Here is a 25,042-nt window from a genome sequence, read left to right as displayed (position 1 = left end):
CCGGCCACCTACATGGCTCATCCACTTGGTTTTGGCCGCCAGCTTGGGTTCCAAGCTAGCTTGGCCGCCCCAGATGGGTAAGAAGGTGGGTACGGTGGGTATAAATCTCTATATACTAGAGGCTACGATAGGGAAGGAGGAATTGGTTTTGGTCTCCCGATGAAAATAAGCATCCCGTGTTCGCCACACAACTCAATTTCATCAATAATAATTCATTCCACTAAAGAACTATTATTGAACTACCAATCCCAAATTACATTTGGGCTCCTTCTTATTATGAGTGTGTTAGTCTCCCTGTTTAAGATAACAAATGTCCACTAATTAAGTAAGTTACTGACAACTCACTTAATTAATATCTAGCTCCAAGAGTAGTACCACTCAACTTCATCGTCATGTCGGACTAAGTCCACCTGCAGGGTTTAACATGACAATCCTTATGAGCTCCTCTTGAGGACATTCTCAACCTAGATCACTAGGACACAGTTTCCTTCTATAATCAACAATACACACTATAAGTGATATCATTTCCCAACTTATCGGGCTTATTGATTCATCGAACTAAATCTCACCCATTGATAAATTAAAGAAATAAATATCAAATATATGTGCTTGTTATTATATTAGGATTAAGAGCACACACTTCCATAATAACTGAGGTCTTTGTTTCTTTATAAAGTTAGTATAAAAGAAACGACCTCTAATGGTCCTACTCAATACACTCTAAGTGTACTAGTGTAATTATATAGTTAAGATAAACTAATACCTAATTACACTACGACCTTCCAATGGTTTGTTCCTTTCCATTATGGTCGTGAGCTACTGTTTATAATTTATAAGGTACTGATAACATGATCCTCTGTGTGTGACACCACACACCATGTTATCTACAATATAAATTAATTGAACAATTACATTTATCATAAATGTAGTCATTTGACCAATGTGATTCTTATTTCTAGATAAATGTTTATACCAAAAGCTAGGCTTTTAGTATACACTCTAACAATAACAAGAGGAAGATTTTAATTTTTTGTAAAAAACTTTCCTCATTTGCCTTGGGCAAGTATTATAAAAGAAGGGGAAGAGAGGCCACATGATATATCAATTCTTATTCTCTTTTTGGTGCTCTCTATTGTGGCCGACCCTCTTCTCTTTTCCTTCCCCTTGCTCTCTTTTGTTCCTTGGTGGTGGTGGTGGCCGAATTCTAGAAAAGGAGGAGGAGCTTTTGGGTGGTGTTCATCTTGGAGGATCATCGTCCACACGACGTCCAAGAGGAGGTAAGGAATACGGTAGAAGATCTCGAGGTTATTAGCATACAAAGAAGAGGTATAACTAGTAATTATTTTCCGCATCATGCTAGTTCTTCTTTGTATGAATTCCAAACACAAGAGGCATATGATTTTAGAGTTTCGGATTGTTGGAGTGTATACTGAAAGCCTAAGCTTTGTAAACATTCATTATGAATAAAGAATCACAGTTGGTCAAATTGTCTGCATTTAGGTAGTTGTTCAATTAATTTATATTGTAGACAATATAGTATGTGGTGCCACATACAGAAGATGATATTATCAGTACCTTATAAATTATAAACAGTAGCTCGCATCCAAAATAGAAAGGAACAAACCATTAGAAGGTCGTAGTGTAATTAGGTATCAGTTTATCTTGACTGTATAATTACACTAGTACACTCAGAGTGTATTGAGTAGGATCATTTGAGGTCATTTCTTTTATACTGACTTCAGTTATTATGGAAGTGTAATCCTAATATAATAACAAGCACATATATTTGATATTTATTTCTTTAATTTATCAATGGGTGAGATTTAGTTCGATGAATCAATAAGCCCGATAAGTTGGGAAATGGTATCACTTATAGTGTGTGTTGTTGATTATAGAAGGAAACTGTGTCCTAGAGATACTAGGTTGATAATGTCCTCATAAGGATTGTCATGTTAAACCCTGCAGGTGGACTTAGTCCGACATGATAATAAGGTTAAGTGGTACTACTCTTGGACTAATATATTAATTAAATGAGTTGTCAGTAACTCACTTAATTAGTGGACATTCGATATCTTAAACACAGGGAGACTAACACACTCATAATATAATTTAGGATTGGTGCGGTAGTTCAATAATAGTTCTCTAGTGGAATGAATTATTATTGATAAAATTAAGTTGTGTGTTCGGGGCGAACACGGGATGCTTAATTTTATCGGGAGACCAAAATCAATTCCTCCTCTCGGTCCCTATCGTAGCCTCTTATTTATAGAGTACTATACCCACTTTCTATACCCACCTAATAGGGGTCGGCCAAGCTAGCTTGGGAATCAAGCTAGGGCCGGCCTAAGCATGAATTGGGGTGGCCGGCCCTAGCTTGAACCCAAGCTAGAGGGGCCGGCCATATTAAATTAAAAAGGATTTTAATTTTAATTTTTATGATGTGGAAGATATAATTAAAGAGAATTAAAAATTAAAATATCTCTCTTGTAAAAGATCTACAAAAGATTAAAGAAAGAGATTAGATCTCTTTCCTTATTTGTAGATTGATGAGATATTTTATTTTCTCTTTAAAAATTATTCACATGTTGTAAAATTAAAATTATAGAAATTTCCTTTTATCAACCATGAAGATATTTTTGAAGAGAAATTTTATTTTTAAAATTTCCAGAAACAAATTAGGAAGTTTTAATTTGTTGATTAAAACTTGTCTAATTTGTTTCCCCTTGATGTGGCCGGCCATTATAGTTTAATTGAGGAAATTTTATTTTATTTTTCTCAATTAAATCATGTCAAGGAAATTAATAAAATTTTATTATAATTAAATTTCCTAATTTGCCTAGGCCAAGGAATATAAAAGAAGGGGTGAGGGTGCCTTCATGAGACACAACCTCTATTATTTCTCTCCCTCTTTTGTTCCTTGGTGTGGCCAGCCATCATCATCCTCTCCCTCTCTTCCTCTTGTGGTGGCCGAACCTCTCTCTCCCCTTGGAGCTCTTGTGGTGGCCGGATACTACTTGGAGAAGAAGAAGAAGAAGGAGAGAAAGCTTGCATCTCTTGGAGCTTGGTTGGTGTTTTGATCTTCTTCCTTGGTGAAGCTTCCTTATTGTTGGCCGAACCTAGCTAGGAGGAGAAGAAGGTGGTTGGTGGTTTCTCATCTTGGAAGATCGTTGCCCACACAACGTCCGAGGTTAGAAGAGGAATACGGTAGAAGATCAAGAGGTCTTTCTAGAAGGTATAACTAGTTGTTTTTCCTTTTCCGCATCATACTAGTTATTTATGGAAATAATACCAAATACAAGAGGCTTACGATTCTAGTATTTTGAATATATTTTTCGATGTTGTGTTCTTTTGTTTTATTTTTTCTTGTGATTTGATTGTTCTTTTCGGTTAACCTAAAGTTATTTTAGGAAATTAAATATTAGCTTTCTATAAAAGGTTTTGTCTAGTCGGTGGTGGTTGCTCCCATATCCAAGAAGGCCATGTGCCTCGCCACGTCAGTACCGGGAACCAATTATGGAAATTAATATTTAATGGAATTAATAACTTAAGGTGATTTGGGTCGAACGTGTTAAGTTCCGCAAGAGACCCAAGTCAAAACCTAAAAAAATGAATATATTAAGTTTTGGATCAAACGTGTTAAGTTCCGCAGGCAATCCAAAATTTAATTTAAAAGAACACATGGTAGCTAGGAAAAGGTTCAGGCCTTTGTACAAAATTTTGTACAGTGGAACCTCTAGGTTTTCCGAGTAGCAACCAACACGGATTTGTTTCGAAGTTGTGTTTCTTTTATTTTGTTTTCCAGATTTGTGATTCGATTGTTCTTTTCGGTTAAACCTAATGTTATTTTAGGAAATTAAATATTGAATTTCTATTAAAGGCTTTATCGAGGCAGTGGTGGATGATCCTATACCCAAGAAGACCTAGTGCCTCGCCATATTTGACCTGGGAGTCGATTTTAGAAATAAATATTTAATCAACTTTATAATATAGGCGGATTTGGATCAATAGTGTTAAGTTCTTCTTGCGATCCAAATCTAAATCATTAAGAACTGATAAGTTAAATTTTGAATCAATAATGTCAAGTTCCGTTTGCGATTCCTAATTTAGTTTCTAAAGAACACAATAGGTTGTTTAGGAAAGGTTCGACACTTGTACAAAATTTTTGTACAGTGGAACCGGTATGATCTTCCTAGGATCAACCAACAATTGGTATCAGAGCTAGGGTTTGCCTCTGTGTGTTTTGGTTTTCAAATAGATTATGCACATGTCATACATAATTTAGACAGAATAATAGTAGGATGTACTAACTTTGTGGTTGTAGGCTCCAACTATTATGGCATATAAATATTGTGTGTGATTGGACCTTTGGACATGTCAAGGGCATTTTATTGTGTGTGCATGATTGTAATATTAAATACAGCAGGAGCTGTATTAGGATTTTACATTTTTGTTTCGATATACATTACATGTACATTCTTTTATGGAATATAGGAATGATATATGTAAAATTCTATTTTTGTCGCAGATCGTACCCTTGCGAGATGTGGTGCTATTGGAGACCAGAGGCACAGCGAAAAAGGAAGCTCGATGGACCCGACGGCATGATCCCTAGGGATGGCAGCACGCGAAGGACAGTGATGGAAGAATCCATAATAGTTGGAAAATTAATTTCCATATTTATTGCTTTTATTTACTGTGATGTGTGTTTGCATGTGATGTATTCTAGCATAGGTTAAAATTCCTCACCTTAAATAACTAAGTGGGAGAGGGATTTTTAAATAAATTCCACGGTCTCCATTACTGGTTTGTAAGTGATGCAACAAGCTTTGCGTGTTGGCTCTGAGTGCCTCCCTCCACAACGGATGAGTTTGTTGCAGATCACTAGATCAAATTTCCTTTATGGATGATTATAGGAAATTATTTAGGAGCGTGTGATCTTCTCCAATTGAAGGGGCACAATCCTATTTAATGGACTAAGTATCAAGTAATGGTATACACTTAGATGCATTCAATAGTATCCTCCCCAATAAAGTCACTGCTATTATTTTACGTGACCAAAGTAAAACCAACTATTAATTTTGTTTGCCATAAAGTTAGGATGACAAGATAATAAAATTAATGGGTAAGACCCTCCTCTTACAAATGTTGAATTTGTATACGTCCACACTAACGTGGCATGCAATATTCACGATGTTTTGAGGTGTTGGTAAATTTAAATAGTATTATTTGATGAATCAATATTATTCTAAATTTAGAGACCTGACCAAAGTTATTTTTATGATTCTTTGGATGACTTTCAACCCACTGGCTATCATACTGAAAGAGAACAAACTTACTGGTCCCAATTATATAGACTGGAAAAGAAACCTGGACATTGTCCTAACTGTTGAGGGCTATAAGTTTGTATTGTCAGAGGAGTGCCCTAATGCGCCTAATGGTGAGTCTACCCAAGAGGAGATTGAGAATCATAGGAAATGGGTAAAAGCAGATGAGATGACGCGGTGTTACATTCTGGCTTCAATGTCAAATGTGCTGCAACATCAGCATCAGGATTTACCAACAGCTTATAATATAATGAACAATCTCAAGGATCTCTTTGATCACCAGGATCGGGCCGCTAGGCAAGAAGCTATGAGAAAGTTAATGACAGCCACCATGACAGAGGGGACTCCCGTAAGGGATCATATCCTAAAGATGATGGCTTATTTGAATGAAATACAAATCCTTGGAGGAGAAATCGATGGGGAAACCCAGATCGATATCATTCTCCAAACGCTACCCAGAAGTTTTGAGCATTTCCGCCTAAACTATAATATGAATAAAAGGATGTATTCATTGGCAGAACTGTTGACAGAACTTCAGGCAGCAGAAGAGTTATTTCGTCACAATTCGCAGATTCACTATGCTGAAAATGGTTCTACTTGACTATTTCAGCAAAGAAGGTGAATAAACCTCAAGGTACAGGACCAAGAGAAGGAATGAAGAAGCCGAAGGGAAAGTGCTTCATCTGCAAGCAGTCAGGACATTGGAAGGCGGACTGTCCTCGTAGGAAAGAGAACAATAAAGGTATATCTCATACTCTAGTAGTTGAAACATGTTTAGCGGTGTTATCTACTAGCACCTGGTGTAGATACAAGAGCCACTGATCATGTCTGTAACTCTTTGTAGGGGTTCCAGGAAACCCGACGACTATTTGAAGGAGAGATAACCGTCTACATGGGCAATGCTATTAAGGTGGCGGCTGTTGCAGTGGAAGACGTCTACTTATCTTTTGATAGGAATAGAAGTTTGGTTTTAAGAAATTGTCTTCATGTACCCAGTTTTAGAAAGAATTTAATTTCAATTTCTAAACTGTATTTGGATGGATATTCTGTTTCTTTTAATAACAATGTGGTTATAAAGAGAAATAGGGTTATTATCTGTTCTGGTGCATTGGTTGCCAATTTATATACTTTAAATCCAATTTCTTCCACAAAGCAAAAAATGGAAATTAATAACACATCTTCTAATTCCAATAAGAGAAAGGAACCTTCGGAAATGAACCAAACATATCTTTGGCATCTAAGGCTTGGTCATATTAACTTAAGTAGGATTCAAAGGCTTGTAGCCGATGGACTCTTGGGTTCATTAGAGTTGGAAAACTTTCCAACCTGTGAATCTTGCTTGGAAGGTAAAATGACCAAGAGATCTTTTAAGGCCAAGGGGTATAGAGCCAAAGATGTGTTAGAACTGGTTCATTCTGATTTGTGTGGTCATATATCTAACCAGGCAAGAGGTGGTTATGAATATTTCGTCTCTTTTATAGATGATTATTCAAGATACAGATACATTTACTTGATGCGCCGCAATTCTGAATGCTTTGATAAGTTCAAAGAATATAGGCTGATGTGGAGAAACATCTTGGTAAAAGTATCAAGACACTACGGTCTGACCATGGCGGCGAATACCTCTTTGGAGAGTTTAGGAATTACTTATCAGAAGCCGGGATCCAATCCCAATTATCTGCACCTGGTACACCCCAACAGAATGGTGTGGCAGAACGAAGGAATAAGACTCTTATGGAAATGGTTAGATCGATGATGAGTTATTCAGAATTATCAAATTAGTTTTAGGGATATGCTCTAGAAATAACAGTGTACATTCTGAATATGGTACCTTCTAAAACAGTTCCTTCTACTCCCATGGAATTATGGAATGGGTGTAAGCCTAGTCTGAATCATATCCGGATATGAGGTAGTCCAGCTCGTGTGCTGAAGGGAGATACTGACAAGTTGGAATCACGTACAAAAGTATGTCTGTTTGTGAGATATCCTAAGGGAACGAAGGGTGATTTGTTTTATAATCCTAAAAATCAGAAGATCATTGTTAGCACCAATGCTCGATTTTTAGAAGAAGATTATGTAATGAACCATAAGCCCATGAGTAAAATTGTTCTAGAAGAAATAAGAGAGGGCACGTCTACTTTAGTACCAACAGTACAAGATGAAGTACCACAAGGACTGCAATACGTGGCACACATGATACACAACCAGAGATAGTGCCTCGTCGTAGTGAGAGGGTTGTAAGGCAACCTGAGATATTCATGTTTTTGGGAGAGTCATCGGACTTGATCCCGGGTAAACATGAACCTGATTCCTGGATATATGAAAAAGTACTCCAAGATAAAGATGTAGTATCTTGGCAAAAGACAATGAATTCTGAAATAGAGTCTATGTATTCTAATAAAGACTGGGAGCTTGTAGAACCACCAGATGGTGTAAAAGCCGTTGGTTGCAAGTGGATCTACAAAAGGAAAAGAGGGACAGACGAGAAGGTGAAAACCTTCAAAGCAAGGCTTGTTGCGAAAGAGTATACTCAGAAAGAGGGAATCGATTATGAGGAGACTTTTTCACCGGTAGCTATGCTTAAGTCTATCCGGATACTCTTATCCATTTCTGCTCATATGGATTATGAGGTTTGCTAAATGGATGTCAAGATAGCTTTCCTTAACGGAAGTCTTGAAGAAAATATCCATATGAAGCAACCAGAAGGGTTCATTGAAAAAAGCAAAGAGCACCTAGTGTGCAAGCTGAATCGGTCCATTTATGGACTGAAGCAAGCTTCAAGATCTTGGAGCATCCGGTTTAACGAAGTAATCCAGTCATATGGATTTATTCAGTGTCCGGATGAGTCTTGTGTATACAAGAAGTATAACGGAAATGTGGTGGTATTTCTTATACTATATGTAGATGACATTTTGTTAATTGGCAATAATGTCAAAGTGTTATCGGACGTAAGGGTACGGTTGTCCAAACAATTCGATATGAAGGACTTAGGAGAATATGCACACATTCTTGGGATCAAAGTCAAAAGGGATCTCAAGAAAAGGATGTTGTGCCTATCTCAAGCTTCATATATAGATACAATCCTTACTCGTTTTAGCATGCAGAACTCCAAGAAAGGTTTCTTACCTTTTAGGCATGGAGTAGCTTTATCTAAAGAGATGTCTCCGAAGACATCAAAGGAGATAAAGGACATGAAGGCAGTTCCTTATGCTTCGGCTGTGGGAAGCCTAATGTATGCAATGCTGTGTACGAGACCTGATATTTGTTTTACCATGGGCATGGTTAGCAGATATCAAAGTAACCCTGGACAAGGACATTGAACTGCTGTAAAGCATATTTGAAGTACCTGAGAAGGACTAGAGATTATATGCTAGTTTACCAAGCAAACGATTTGCTCCCTATGGGTTACACAAATTCAGACTTCCAATCAGATAGGGATAATAGTAAGTCTATATCTGGCTATGTGTTTACTGTAAAATACCGAAAATAGGCAAATATTGATAAGGGAATTTTCTGAAATTTTTGGAAAATTTTTGGGAATTTTTCGGAACTCGTACGGACGAGTTAACGGGGATTAAAACGGGGCCCGGAAAAGCCTGTTTAGGCTACCCCATTTTAGCGAGGAAATGTTTATTTATTTTTCTTTTATTTTCTTTACTTCTTTTTCTTCGCCGACTCCCCGCGTGCCCGATCCTTTTCTTCTCCTCAACACCGACAGTTTCATTTCTCCCCTTATTTCTTCCCCTTTTCTTCCGACGCCGATCCCACCCTTTCCTCTTTCTCTCGGCGCCGGCCACCATGAGTTCACCGCCAACAGTAGCCCTTCCCTCTGCCGTTGCCTCGTCGCCGCAGAGATCTCAGTCTACTGCCGGCCTCTCCTTCTCTTCCTCTCCCGAGCGTCGGCCGCCGGCAAATATCCCGTGCCCTAGCGACCCGCGGCTCCCACACCCTCTCGAGACATCGTCGGCCACTGGAATCCAGCGCCGCTGCTGTGCCCTAAGTCCTCGTACTCCACTGCCACCACCGATTGATCGGCACAGCTCAAAGCCGCCGGCCACAGGAACCCTAATGTCAACTCCTCCCTCTCTTCTTCTGGTCGCAGGCATTTGGAGATTGCCGAGCACTTGAGCATCCCAGCCGTGCCCTAGCTCCGAGTCTAACTCAGCCATCGATCGCCTCTTCTGGCTCAAGAAGGTATGGTTGTTTCCTTACCTCTCCTTGTTCTGATCTTGGCCGGTGGTTGCTGTAGTTTATCATCAGATCATAAATTTTTTTGGATTTCCAGATCCCTACCACAGTGTACAGGCTTTCTTGAGATGAATTGGTTGTTGGATGGATTCATCACTGCTGGAGAAGGTGCCAAGTGTTGTGCCAGTGAGGTAACAGAGTTTGTGGGATACAAGTTTGGAATTGTTGGTATTCAGCTTTGATTTCAATTGATGTGGAATGAGGATTTCAAGGAATGACTTGTTTTGGAATCTTTGTAGGTGTTGTTAGCCATTGCAGCTCTAGCTATGCTGTTCGTGGACGATCCATGGCTTCGGCCAACCTTCCGATCTAAAGTCATCCTTTGATGGTGAGCTATCAACAACCCATTTGAATTCGGGTAAGTTTTTAGGTTGATTCATGATGCTTAGTATTGGATGGTAGTGAACTTGATTGGATAAGTGGATCATTAGTTTATGTGTTCTTGGAATTTAATTTGATGTGAAGGAAAGGGTTGGATCAGATTAGAGGGATTTATAGTTGATATGTTGATTATAAATCCTTAGTTTGTTGAATACCCTGTATTTGTAGGATTTGAGTTGGATGCGATCTCTTGGATTTGTTGAGGACGGTTGATACGACCTGCGTATGAAGGCGGGTACCTCTTGACTTATCTTTTATGATATTGTCATTGGATATGCATAGTATTTTATAACTACATGCAATGAACATGTTTGCCTTTGGTATGTCACTGTTTGATATTCATAGCATGTTAGGTTTGTCACCTGTGATGTATTCGTGATTATATCTCATGATTTGTTGCCATGATTATCTTGTTACCATGAGTATCTCAGTTTCTAGAGTGACATACCATGCTTACTGAGGTTAGGACTAGGATTTGGATTGTTGTTTCTGGCCTGTGTATCTAGATTATCTGATACTTAGGTTTTTGGGCCATATCAGATTTGTGTACCTCTATTTGTGTATCATATATGATTCGGGTGTTTAGACCCTGATTCTTTGATCTGTTGGTACATATGCTATGGAAGAGGGATATGATTTGGGTCTAGGTTGTTATACCTTAGAGGACTTGTATACCCTAGATCCGTGGATTTGACTTACTGATACTGTGGTACCCATATTATGTATATATGGATTTTTCTATGCTGATCAGGATATTCCATACTTATTATGTTCAGGACATAGGATTTTTGATATTCTATCTGACCTGTGTACTCTAGATCTTGGTATGTGACCATCGCTTTTACAGTACCCATTTTGTATGTATGGATATGGTTATGTTGATCAGTTTTTGCCATGCTTAGTGTCATGCATCATGATTGCATGCTGTGCGATAGTCGACTCCATTGTTGTTGAGCACATCGCCAGTTACATGGATCTGCACACACCACCACTCATGGGTTAGTGGTCGATTCAGGCAGTGTGTGTTGCAGCAGGGACTTTGTTTGGCTACGTTGGTCCGCTCATGGGTAGTGTGACACAACGTGTTAGGGATTCCTCCCGTCATCGTGTACCGGAGTTGAGAGCATTGAGCTCCCCATTTATGATTTGGGGTCACGGGACAGGAGTACTCCGACAGCATCCGTCCACTCGGTCACTCATCGGGAGCAGTGACGACAGAGTGTGTGTCATGACCCTACCCACTCGGTCTCGTGTGATGACTGACGTCAGGGGTGACCAGGATGCATCATTGACATCATATGCATTGATGCATTTATTTCTTGTGATTGTGTTTGCTGCATTTGGTTGGATGCATATGTTTGACATGCATATTGTTTATCTAGTTTGACGACCCTTTTGTTTGGATAGGAGTTCCTGGTGAGTACACTTCCTTAGTTACCTTTCGGTTTTGCATCTTTCCTATATATGATTAGGAAGTCGTATTCCATGTTTATTGTTGTTAGATATATCTTACTAGGTATGTCTATTGGTATTCATTGAGTTGTTGAACTCACCCCGTGGACTCTATATTTTCAGGTACCAGGTTATTTATGGTGTCGCTTGGAGCATCCTCTGCTGGTCCCCACGTCACATCGGAAGACTTATCGATTTCACGTATGTTTTGTTTGTTTATGTATCGTTTGTTTAGCTCATACTCCGGTTTTGTTTTTGGAGTGTTGATGTCGTTATGTGGTATTTTGTATTTGTTGTTGGTTGTGTAAGCCTAGCCGGCTAGTTGTGTTTTGGTTTACTTCTTTATTTTCTTTTGGTTGTAACTGAATTTTTATCTGTGTGTTGTTTTCTTTATTGTTATTATTCCAGCCGTGTTGGGAGGTATATAGTGCTTGTAGAAAGTTTGATTGTCCGGTGCGGAGATCGCCGAAATTTCTTGGACGAGAGACTCCGGGCGTGACAATTAGTGGTATCGAGGTAACGATACTTGCTATATGTCGGATTTTGAGATGTATCGATATCAATTTATTTGGTATCGAGATCGACTTTCTGAGTTTTATTCCGTGTTTCGGATTTCGTGTTTTGGTCTTCTCGATGTGACTTTTCGATTTTGGGACCTAAGCAGCGACATCTCATAGGAGGTATGTTGGTATATGTTATCCTATCTTTTTGGTTAGTTTATGCCCTGTTCATTATTACAGTCTATGGCATGTATTAGCACTCTTTACTAGTGCTTGTCTGGTTGTTGTAGCATATATTATATGTGATGGGTTATCCACTGATCGTGATTGACCTTAATAGAGATTAAGGATTATAAGCTTTGGTGATTTTACATATTATACCCTAGTAGCTTTAGCTTCTGTTACTACTATTTGGTTAGCAGATTGAGGTAAATACCAGCCTCTTTATTAGTTATGTAGTGGATAGTATTTACCTATTTATGTTGACCTAGCCAGTAGTATATCATGTTATCTTAGTAATTTCATCAGTAAATATTGATTTACTCTTGTTAGATCAGTCAATAGGAGTCTGATTTACACTTATTGGTTTGGGTAGTCGTATATTGATATACCTTAGTTGCTTGTGGAGGATTAAGGTATTCTTGATTAGTTAGAAGATGATTGATTTAGTTTTGTTGGTTTGATCAGTAGAGGACAATTATACTCTATTTTTAGAGGCTCGAATCTTTTGATTTTTCGTACTTAGTTGGATATTATGAGCACATTGGAGTACATGACTGTTACTGACGTGGGAAAAGACTGAATTAGTAGTATACCATTGTCGATTTGTGTCAGTCTATAGAGGATCGATGTATCCTATTCCATGTGGACTTTAATTTTTGACTGTATGTATCTAGTGGGATAACTTAGAAGGTGACCCTACCGTTTCAGAATGTCAGGTTGATTGGGTCAAATATGTTGATTATCCCTAGCTTTGTTTCGTGTACATATGATTGTAATGAGTTATAGGAGTTCTCTGATGGTTAGTTCATTTGCAGGAAGTGTGAGTATTCACATCTAGATATGGTTATTGTATGTTCCTTATGGATTATAGCTTCTTAGTTAGCTGTACGTGTCTGATTGACATATTGGAGGTATCTTGTTGATTATGTGTGATTTGTGAATGCACCTGGGTTTAGTATGTCTTATTGGAACTATATGTTGATTATACTCTTGGCATATGTGTATATTTGTCATGTGAGTATTGTTTGAGGGGTATTGTTGATTTTACCTACGATGATATATGCACACGGGTTCGGTATACATTGTTGGAGGTATCACGGAGATTTATACCTATGATGTGAGTATTTTTGGTGTGTACTAATTGGAGGATTATGTCGATCATACATATGTTGTGTGTGCACGTGTGTCAGATGTATGGTTGGTAGCATCATGATGATTCTACCTATGTAAAATGTAGAATATTAAATGTCTACATTATGATATTGGTTGTATTACCTTGTCAACTAATTCTCTCATTAGTGGGTGACCCACTAGGAGGATGATAGAGTTGACTATGGATTTGATTTGCTTCTGGTGGTTATACCTAAGTACGATCCACGATCGTGGTAGAGATCTTGTGTAGTCTCTAGTTAGGTGCTTTGGGCACTTATGTATTGTTGTGGTAGAGTGTAGCTCCCACATGTTATGGATCGTTATAGCTTCCACATATTACGGATCGTGTAGGGAGTATTCTCCGTGATTATAGATACATATTTGAATTATTTGTAGTGAGTGTTACTCCCATATGGAGGATTTCTTGGTAGCGTTGCTCCCACATTTATGGTATTCGTGTGATGGGCTGCTCTCACACTAGAGGATCTTTTCTGGTGATTTATGTTATTGTGGTGGGTGATCGATCTGTTATTGTTGAGGATCTTATGGTTAGGAATGTCTGTGATACAGACATGATGTGTCTTGGTGTTACCATTAGAGATTGCGGAGCCTTAGATGTTTTCAGAGATTTGATGATTTTAGTATTTCCAGGATGTTTGGATCGGTTTCCATTGTCTTGTTGACGATGTTGTGATCTATTTCGGATCCGCGGTGAGACACGCACACCATTTTGAATAGTTCTAGAGATGTTTCGACGAAAACATCTACATATGAAGATTAGTAGTGCATATTTTGGTTGTCTTCTGTGAGATGTTTGAGACACACGGTCACTAGTAGGAGTATACCGTGGTTACACAGGAGATAGAGGTTGTTATCGTTGGGAGTAGTTGTAGTCTATATAGGAGACTCGCAACTTCCTTGGTTTGGATCGATATGACAAATGATTCGTTGGGTTTCACGCTTGACCAGGAAAAGCGTGAAGTTTACGTGGTTCGAGGATTACGAGACCAGCTTTTAGGAGCTGAGGCGGAGACTAGTGTCGGCTCCGATTTTGGTTTACCTTTCTGGAGAGGACAGATATGTCCTCTACACCGACGCACCTATTCAGGGTTTGGACGCTGTTTTGATGCAGCACGATAGAGTAGTCTCCTATGCTTCTCGTCGGTTGAAGAAGCATGAGAAGAACTACCCTGTACATGATCTGCAGCTTGTCGCTATTATTTTTGCCATGAAGATTTGGCGACATTATTTATATGACGTTATATTTGAGATTCTCACTGACCATAAGAGTCTCAAATATCTGTTTTACTTAGAAGGAACCTAATCTCAGACAGAGGAGGTGGATGAAGTTCCTGAAGGATTTTGATTGTACCATTAGCCATCATTTGGGGAAAAGCTAATGTGGTTGTCGTTGTACTTAGACGGAAGTCTAAAGGGACTTTAGCTTGCCACGGAGTTGTGGTCACAGACTTGATTCAGGGCTTCTCCGAGTTAGACCTTGAGGAGAAGGGACAGACAGAGCAGGGTATTATTGTTACCAGGGTTGCTCAGTCGTCGATCAGAACAGGATCAGAGAGCCCTAGGCTGCTGATCAGTATTTATAGTTTATTTGCAGCCGGATAGTTTCCGAGCAGCAGACCGAGTTCACACGAGACGAGGAGGGTGTTATACACTTCCGAGGCAGATTATGCGTACTTCAGTCTCATCCGGTCTTATAGGAGTTACTTCCGGAGGCTCATCGCTTATGATTTGCTGTCCACCCAGGCGGTACCCGTATGCACCAAGATTTGAGGTGTTCCTACTGGTGGAACGGTATGAAGAAAGACATCGTGGAATTTGTAGCTAGATGTCTTGTCTGTCAGCAGGTGAAGGCTGAGCACTAGAGACCTGCCGGATTATTTCGGCGGATTCCTACTCTTGAGTGGAAATGGGAACCTATTACCATGGACTTTGTGGTGGGTTTGCCGAGGACACGACGAGGTTATGACGCGATTTGGGTAATCGTTGATCAATTAACCAAATCCGTGCACTCGTTAGCGATCCGGAAGATTGATTTCCTGGATCGATTGGTAGATCTATTTTGCTGGGAGATCATCAGATCACGTGATGTTCTGTTGACTATTATTTCGGATAGAGACCTTCGGTTCACGTCTCATTTCTGGCAGAGTCTACAGCAGCCTTTAGGCACTGAGCTCTGTTACAGTACAGTTTTCTATCTGCAGACAGATGGACAGTCAGAGCGGACCTTTCAGACTCTAGAGGATTTGCTGAGATTGTGTGTGTTGGATTTTGGAGGCAGTTGGGAGGACCATCTGCCATTTGTAGAGTTCACCTACAATGACAGCTTTCTTTTGGCTATCCGGATGACGTTGTTTGAAGTGTTGTATGGTAGGCCTTGTCGGACACCCACCCTCTGGATGAGGTTGGGAAGGCCTAGTTGTTGGGACCTCATAGAGTCTAGCATGATGTAGAGTTGGTCCGTACTATTAGACAAAGGATGTCAGAGTTATAAGACTGCCAAAAGAGTTAGGTAGACCAGAGTCGGAGACTCTAAGAGTTCTCTGGAGGCGACCATATATATTTTTTTGCGAGTTTCACCCACGAAAGGGGTGAAAAGATTGGCCTTAGAGGTAAGCCAGCTCCGCGATACATTGGACCTTTCTAGATCTTGGAGAGGATTGGAGCGGTAGCATACTGGCTAGCACTACCACCGTCCTTGGTAGGCGTGCACGATGGATTCCACGTATCTATGCTGAGTAGATACGTACCTGACCCGACACAGGTGCTGACAGGTGTCTTAGTTCCAGTTCAGTCTGACGTCACTTATGAGGAGATTCTGGTACGGATTCTGGACTGGAAAGAGCGTCAGTTGAGGAACAAGACTATCCGGCTGGTTAAAGTCGGATGGTAGTATTATTCGGACGAGGAGGCTACTTGGGAGCTCGAGGATACTATCCGAGCTCGATATCCCCATCTTTTCACTTGAGGTATCTGATTTAATTTACCGTTCAGCATTTATACGCTTTACTTGTTGTTAGTGTTTGCTGATGGTAGATAACGAAATTTGGGGACCAAATTTTTATTTGTGGGGGAGAATGTAAAATACCGAAAATAGGCAAATATTGATAAGGGAATTTTCTGAAATTTTTGGAAAATTTTTGGGAATTTTTCGGAACTCGTACGGACGAGTTAACGGGGATTAAAACGGGGCCCGGAAAAGCCTGTTTAGGCTACCCCATTTTAGCGAGGAAATGTTTATTTATTTTTCTTTTATTTTCTTTACTTCTTTTTCTTCGCCGACTCCCCGCGTGCCCGATCCTTTTCTTCTCCTCAACACCGACAGTTTCATTTCTCCCCTTATTTCTTCCCCTTTTCTTCCGACGCCGATCCCACCCTTTCCTCTTTCTCTCGGCGCCGGCCACCATGAGTTCACCGCCAACAGTAGCCCTTCCCTCTGCCGTTGCCTCGTCGCCGCAGAGATCTCAGTCTACTGCCGGCCTCTCCTTCTCTTCCTCTCCCGAGCGTCGGCCGCCGGCAAATATCCCGTGCCCTAGCGACCCGCGGCTCCCACACCCTCTCGAGACATCGTCGGCCACTGGAATCCAGCGCCGCTGCTGTGCCCTAAGTCCTCGTACTCCACTGCCACCACCGATTGATCGGCACAGCTCAAAGCCGCCGGCCACAGGAACCCTAATGTCAACTCCTCCCTCTCTTCTTCTGGTCGCAGGCATTTGGAGATTGCCGAGCACTTGAGCATCCCAGCCGTGCCCTAGCTCCGAGTCTAACTCAGCCATCGATCGCCTCTTCTGGCTCAAGAAGGTATGGTTGTTTCCTTACCTCTCCTTGTTCTGATCTTGGCCGGTGGTTGCTGTAGTTTATCATCAGATCAGAAATTTTTGGATTTCCAGATCCCTACCACAGTGTACAGGCTTTCTTGAGATGAATTGGTTGTTGGATGGATTCATCACTGCTGGAGAAGGTGCCAAGTGTTGTGCCAGTGAGGTAACAGAGTTTGTGGGATACAAGTTTGGAATTGTTGGTATTCAGCTTTGATTTCAATTGATGTGGAATGAGGATTTCAAGGAATGACTTGTTTTGGAATCTTTGTAGGTGTTGTTAGCCATTGCAGCTCTAGCTATGCTGTTCGTGGACGATCCATGGCTTCGGCCAACCTTCCGATCTAAAGTCATCCTTTGATGGTGAGCTATCAACAACCCATTTGAATTCGGGTAAGTTTTTAGGTTGATTCATGATGCTTAGTATTGGATGGTAGTGAACTTGATTGGATAAGTGGATCATTAGTTTATGTGTTCTTGGAATTTAATTTGATGTGAAGGAAAGGGTTGGATCAGATTAGAGGGATTTATAGTTGATATGTTGATTATAAATCCTTAGTTTGTTGAATACCCTGTATTTGTAGGATTTGAGTTGGATGCGATCTCTTGGATTTGTTGAGGACGGTTGATACGACCTGCGTATGAAGGCGGGTACCTCTTGACTTATCTTTTATGATATTGTCATTGGATATGCATAGTATTTTATAACTACATGCAATGAACATGTTTGCCTTTGGTATGTCACTGTTTGATATTCATAGCATGTTAGGTTTGTCACCTGTGATGTATTCGTGATTATATCTCGTGATTTGTTGCCATGATTATCTTGTTACCATGAGTATCTCAGTTTCTAGAGTGACATACCATGCTTACTGAGGTTAGGACTAGGATTTGGATTGTTGTTTCTGGCCTGTGTATCTAGATTATCTGATACTTAGGTTTTTGGGCCATATCAGATTTGTGTACCTCTATTTGTGTATCATATATGATTCGGGTGTTTAGACCCTGATTCTTTGATCTGTGTATATTGTTGGTACATATGCTATGGAAGAGGGATATGATTTGGGTCTAGGTTGTTATACCTTAGAGGACTTGTATACCCTAGATCCGTGGATTTGACTTACTGATACTGTGGTACCCATATTATGTATATATGGATTTTTCTATGCTGATCAGGATATTCCATACTTATTATGTTCAGGACATAGGATTTTTGATATTCTATCTGACCTGTGTACTCTAGATCTTGGTATGTGACCATCGCTTTTACAGTACCCATTTTGTATGTATGGATATGGTTATGTTGATCAGTTTTTGCCATGCTTAGTGTCATGCATCATGATTGCATGCTGTGCGATAGTCGACTCCATTGTTGTTGAGCACATCGCCAGTTACATGGATCTGCACACACCACCACTCATGGGTTAGTGGTCGATTCAGGCGAAGTGTGTTGCAGGGCTTCGTTGGTCCGCTCATGGGTAGTGTGACACAACGTGTTAGCCGGCAGGGATTCCTCATCGTACCGGAGTTGAGAGCATTGAGCTCCCCATTTATGATTTGGGGTCACAGGACGCGACAGCATCCGTCCACTCGGTCACTCATCAGCGGTACACGGTGTCACAGCCCTACCCACTCGGTCTCGCCATTTGTGTGTGAGATGACTGACTCCAGGACGCATCATTGACATCATATGCATTGATGCATTTATTTCTTGTGATTGTGTTTGCTGGCATTTGGTTGGATGCATATGTTTGACATGCATACACGACCCTTTTGTTTGGATAGGAGTTCCCGGTGAGTACAGCTTCCTTAGTTACCTTTCAGTTTTGCATCTTTCCTAGATATATGATTAGGAAGTCGTATTCCATGTTTATTGCTGTTAGATATATCTTACTAGGTATGTCTATTGGTATTCACCGAGTTGTTGAACTCACCCCGTGGACTCTATATTTTTCAGGTACCAGGTTATTTATGGTGTCGCTTGGAGCATCCTGTCTGCTGGTCCCCACGTCACATCAGAAGACTTATCGATTTCACGTATGTTTTGTTTGTTTATGTATCAGTTTGTTTAGCTCTGTACTCCGGTTTTGTTTTTGGAGTGTTGATGTCGTTATGTGGTATTTTGTATTTGTTGTTGGTTGTGTAAGCCTAACCGGCTAGCAGTTTTGTGTTTTGGTTTTGGTACAGCCGAGTGGGCTGCTTTATTTTTTTTACTGCGTGGTTGTGTCAGCCAGAGGCTGAATTTGATATTAACTGCGTGGTGTTTGTTTTCTTTTATTGTTATTATTCCAGCCGCATGTGGCTGAGGTATATAGTGCTTGTAGAAAAGCTTCAGATTGTCCGCCGTACAGGGGAGATGCTGCCGAAATTTCTTCGGACAGAGACTCCTCTGGGGCGTGACATTTACTCTAGGAGGTGGAGTCATTGCATGGAGGAGTGTTAAGCAGAAATGCGTTTAGACTCAACCATGGAAGCTGAGTATGTGGCAGCCTCTGAGGCAACAAAAGAAGCTGTATGGCTCAAGAACTTCCTAATGGATTTAGATGTGATTCCTGGTTTGCCCAAAATCATCACAATTTATTGTGATAATAGCGGTGCAGTTGCAAACTCGAAGGAACCACGAGCTCATAAGGTGAGTAAGCATATAGAGTGCAAGTACCACCTGATACGAGACATTGTCAAGCGAGGAGAAGTTGTCATCGCCAAGATTGCATCAGCAGATAACCTGGAAAATCCTTTCACTAAGGCCCTTACGACGAAATCTTTTGATCGGCATGTGGAGGAGATGTGAATCAGATGTATGGCAACAAATATGACAGCTTAGTCTTTTAGTATAAGTGGGAGATTGTTAGAGTGTATACTAAAAGCCTAGCTTTTGTAAACATTTATTTTTGAAATAAAAGAATCACATTGGTCAAGTGACTATATTTATTTGCTAAGTGTAGTTGTTCAATTAATTTATATTGTAGATAACATGGTGTGTGGTGTCACACACAGAAGATCATGTTATCAGTTCTTTATAAATTATAAACAGTTGCTCACGACTAAGATGGAAAGGAACAAACCGTTGGAATAGTCATAGTGTAATTAAGTATTAGTTTATCTTGACTAATAAATTATACTAGTTCTTTTTATACTGACTTAATAAAAGAACTAGACCTTAGTTATTATGGACGTATGTACTCTTAATCCTAATAGAATAACAAGTACATATATTTAGTATTTATTTCTTTGGCTTATCAAAGGGTGAAATTTAACTCGATAAATCAATAGGTCTGATAAGTTGGGAAATGATATTACTTATAGTGTGTGTTGTTGATTATAGAAGGAAATTGTGTCCTAGTAATTTAGGTTGAGAATGTCCCCGAGAGGAGCTCATAAGGATTTTCATGTTAAACCCTGTAGGTGAACTTAATCCAACATGACAATGAGGTTGAGTGGTACTACTCTTGGACTAAGATATTAATTAAAATGAGTTGTCAGTAACTCAATTAATTAGTGGGCATTCGATATCTTAAACACAGGGAGACTAACACACTTATGATAAGAAAGAGCCGATAATGTAATTTGGGATTGGTGTGGTAGTGCAATAATAACTCTCTAGTGGAATGAGTTATTATTGATGAACTTGAGTTGTGTGTTCGGGGTGAACACGGGATACTCAAGCTCGTCGGAAGGCCAAAACCAATTTCTCCTCTAGGTCCCTGCCGTAACCTCATTAATGTCTCATATCCACCCATGTAAAGCCCATCTTGGTGTCCAAGAGGGGGCCGACCCAAGGCCTGGTGACCAAGCCAATGGTTTAAAAGAAAGTTTAAAAGTTTTAAAACTTTCCTTTTTTAACCATCCTCATGGTTGTTGGAAAAAAGGAAGGGAGTTTTAAATTTGAAATTTTTTATTTTTGTAACCATGTTAAAAAAGGAAATTTTAGAAGAGAAGTTTTAAATTTTAAAACTTGGTTTTAATTTTTAAAACTTTCCTTTTTTAACATCCACATTAGGAAATTAAAAGAGATCTTGTAAAATTTTATAAGAGCTTTCCTTCTTTACTTATAAAATTTTTTACAAGATTATTTTCTTCCTTTAAAGGGCCGACCACCCTTGCTTGGTGCCCAAGCAAGGGGCCGGCCAATCAATGATTGAATTAATCAATCAATTAAAGGAGAAAAGGAAAAATAAAAGGGGAAAAGGAAAAACAAGAGGAAGATTTAATTTCCTCAATTAGAGTCCTAAAAGTAATTTAAAAATATTTAAAAATGCTATAGAAATATTCTAGGGATTTTTAGAAATTTTTAGAGTATTTTTATGTAATTTTTGGAGGTCGTTTGGTATTTTTACTAAACGAAGGAAGTTTCGACAAAAAAATGTCCAAGCCGAGAATTGAACCCACAACCTTTGGCTCGGTAAAAACCCAGCTGACCAGGTGGGCAAACGGATTTTTCTGTTTAAAAAAGGCAGCGAATTTATTTAAGATAGTTAACAGAATATTGGATTATAAAAGGGATAAGTTGATGTTGGATTTGTCTGTTTAGAAAAGGTAGCGAATTTATTTAAGATAGTTAACAGAATATTATAAAAGGGATAAGTTGATGTTGGATTTGTCTGTTTAGAAAAGATAGCGAATTTATTTAAGGAGTTAACAGAAATATTAAGTTATAAAAAGGGATAAGTTGATGCTCTGTTTTCCTGTGACTTAAACCATTCTCTCCTTCTCTTCTACGTACGATGGCGGAGCCCGGGAAGAAAACAAAAGGGAGTTAGTGCATCATCTCCGGCGGCCGACCAAGGTCCTAGAAGCCCTTTTTGCTCGGTTGTGAGTCCAAGAATCAAGGTAAGTGCTTCTCACCTGCAGTAGGAGTAGTTTCGGACCTTTGTTCTTCTTGAATTCGAAGCATAAGAAGCGCTTATAGTGCAGATTTTTAATTAAGCCTATAGTGCAGATTTTAATTAAGCTTATAATGTATATTTTTATGTAGAGCTTATATTGCAGATTTTAATTAAGCGCTTATAGTGCAGATTTTTAATTAAGCCTATAGTGCAGATTGTTAATTAAGCTTATAATGCAGATTTTTATGTAGAGCTTATATTGCATATTTTAATTAAGCGCTTATAATGCAGATTTTTAATTAAGCCTATAGTGCAGATTTTAATTAAGCTTATAATGCAAATTTTTATGTAGAGCTTATATTGCAGATTTTAATTAAGCTTATAGTGCAGATTTTATGTTTGCATAGTATGCAGAAATAGTGTAGCATAGAATGCAGAATCTTGATTAGAATAGTATGCAGAATTTTGATTAGCATAGTATGCAGATTTTTGTTTATGCATTTCAAAGTTAGAATTTGTTTAAACATTTCAGTTTTTAAAGAAGCATTCTTTTATTAGAGGTATTAACAAGTATAAGAAAGATAAAGAAAAGAAAGAAAAAGGCCAAGACCTTAAGTAGATCCCAAAGTCAAGACTTTAGGGATTTTGGCACACAAGGTGCTTAAAGAAAATGCCGAGGCATTATATATTAGAAGTAATAAAAGATAACAAGTATTTTACTTTATTTAAGAGGCTAGTACCCGACTTCCGAGGTTGTCGTTAAATAAATCCAGGTGTCCAATTCCGAGGTCTTGGCCCTGGTAGACCGAGGTCTGCTCTTTTAGGATTGGTGGCTCGCTACCCCAACATATTAGGGAACGCGCATAAAATGGTACTACGCCTGGGCCCAAGAAGAAAGTTGATTATTATTTTGAAGTATTAAAGTATAAGTTTTTAAACAAGTGAAATAAGATTCAGAAAGTGTTTAAAATTCAGCAAGATTATGCTAGCATGATTGTATAGATTTGTTTTACACGTTTAGCATTTCAGTATGTTTCTTTTGCTTGTAGATGAGCATGAGTAGTTTTCCTTTTGAGCATTCAACTTTTAGATTTCAGTATATTCACATGCATATTCGAGTTTTGTGAGTTAGATAGCGCTTACTAAGCAATTTTGCTTATATATGCATTTCCTCTTACTGCAGATAAAGGAAAGGAAAAGCTATAGTAAAGGAAGGCGACAAGGTGGTGCGGATGGATGTGTGATGCCTGGACTATAGAAGCCTTGGGATCTAGCATAAGAATTTATTAACAAAGAGTTGAGTAGAATGTATTAGATGAGTCATTTAGTCTTCCGCTGCTAGTTAATTGTATGTTTTGAGTTCTCCGAGAGTTTTAGGAATTACTATCAACATGTGTGCAATGTTAGTTAAGTAAAGTTAGTAGTCCAGTAGCGCTCCGCCCTCACAGTCCAGTAGTGAGGAGGGTGGGGTGTTACAAGTTGGTATCAGAGCAGTTCCTATTCTCCAACATCACACATCAGCACCAACTTTGCCGTCTTCAAGTAAGAAAGTATTTAATTTTTAGTATGCTTTTCTTTATTCTTTACAGTAAAGAGAAATCCTAAGAAGTATTAGATTATATGTACAGAATAGGGAGATGTTTAGAAGTGCTTATAAAGTTAAGAATTCTGCTTAGTTTCTTTTACATAACAAGATGTGTTCTGGGATGGTGGTATGATCCAGGGACCTAAGCCCGGTGAGCGCGCCAGAATCAAACAAGATGTGTTCTGGGATGGTGGTATGATCCGGGGACCTAAGCTCGGTGAGCGCGCCAGAATCAAACAAGATATGTTCTGGGATAGTGGTATGATCTGGGGACCTAAGCCTAGTGAGCGCGCCAGAATCAAACAAGATATGTTCTGGGATGGTGGTATGATCTAGGGACCTAAGCCCGGTGAGCGCGTTAGAATAAAGGAGAACTCCGGTCCTAAGTTCGGACCCCTACCAACCTAGCGCTAGGGTAGTTGTCTGATCAACAACTTATGTTATGGTACTACTAAGTGCAACTAGGCCACCATAATAGTATATTTATGAGTATGCATGCAAGTATGTTCAAGTTATGTTATGTTTATATTTACGTTTATGTTTAGGTCTACGTTATGTTCATGTTATGTTTTTGCCTATGCATATGGACATGCTTGTGATCGAGTCTATCATTATGTTTAGTTCATCTACCATGCTTACATTTATGCTGTCATGCTTATGTCACTGCTTATGCTTATGTTCATTGTATGTACGTTAGGAGGTCCTAAGATACCTGTGATGTGGTTTTCCTTAGTACATTAGATTATGGACGCTAACTAATGCATGTACAAGGTAGATAACATGCTATAGAATTATTCTAAGTTCGAGGATGAACTTTTTATAAGATATGGGGAATTATAACGACCTAAATTTCCTCAATTAGAGTCCTAAAAGTAATTTAAAAATATTTAAAAATGCTATAGAAATATTCTAGGGATTTTTAGAAATTTTTAGAGTATTTTGATGTAATTTTTGGAGGTCGTTTGTTATTTTTACTAAACGAAGGAAGTTTCGACAAAAAAATGTCCAAGTCGAGAATTGAACCCACGACCTTTGGCTCGGTCAAAACCGAGCTGACCAGGTGGGCAAACAGATTTTTCTATTTAGAAAAGGCAGCGAATTTATTTAAGATAGTTAACAGAATATTGGATTATAAAAGGGATAAGTTGATGTTGGATTTGTCTGTTTAGAAAAGGTAGCGAATTTATTTAAGATAGTTAACAGAATATTATAAAAGGGATAAGTTGATGTTGGATTTGTCTGTTTAGAAAAGATAGCGAATTTATTTAAGGAGTTAACAGAAATATTAAGTTATAAAAAGGGATAAGTTGATGCTCTATTTTCCCGTGACTTAAACCATTCTCTCCTTCTCTTCTGCGTACGATGGCGGAGGGCGGCCGGCCAAGGTCCTAGAAGCCCTTTTTGTTCGGTTGTGAGTCCAAGAATCAAGGTAAGTGCTTCTCACCTGCAGTAGGAGTAGTTTCGGACATTTGTTCTTCTTGAATTCGAAGCATAAGAAGCGCTTATAGTGCAGATT

At 39.2% G+C, this 25,042-nt stretch overlaps 2 long non-coding RNA genes across 2 annotated transcripts; both read left to right on the top strand.

The window, feature by feature from the left end:
- The first annotated feature begins 9,205 nt into the window (after window positions 1–9,205).
- On the top strand, window positions 9,206–9,913 carry LOC121982899. The gene is made up of 3 exons (XR_006112320.1): window positions 9,206–9,518; window positions 9,610–9,703; window positions 9,812–9,913. It is a non-coding gene; the product is annotated as an uncharacterized LOC121982899 (long non-coding RNA).
- A 6,857-nt stretch (window positions 9,914–16,770) lies between these two features.
- On the top strand, window positions 16,771–17,584 carry LOC121982897. The gene is made up of 3 exons (XR_006112319.1): window positions 16,771–17,098; window positions 17,188–17,281; window positions 17,390–17,584. It is a non-coding gene; the product is annotated as an uncharacterized LOC121982897 (long non-coding RNA).
- Window positions 17,585–25,042: the final 7,458 nt, after the last annotated feature.

This window comes from Zingiber officinale, chromosome 5A (genome assembly GCF_018446385.1).
Source record: "Zingiber officinale cultivar Zhangliang chromosome 5A, Zo_v1.1, whole genome shotgun sequence".
Classification (NCBI taxonomy): Eukaryota; Viridiplantae; Streptophyta; class Magnoliopsida; order Zingiberales; family Zingiberaceae; genus Zingiber; species Zingiber officinale.
The sequence above is the reverse complement of the archived record's forward strand: the minus strand, read 5'-3'. Positions and strand labels throughout refer to the sequence as shown.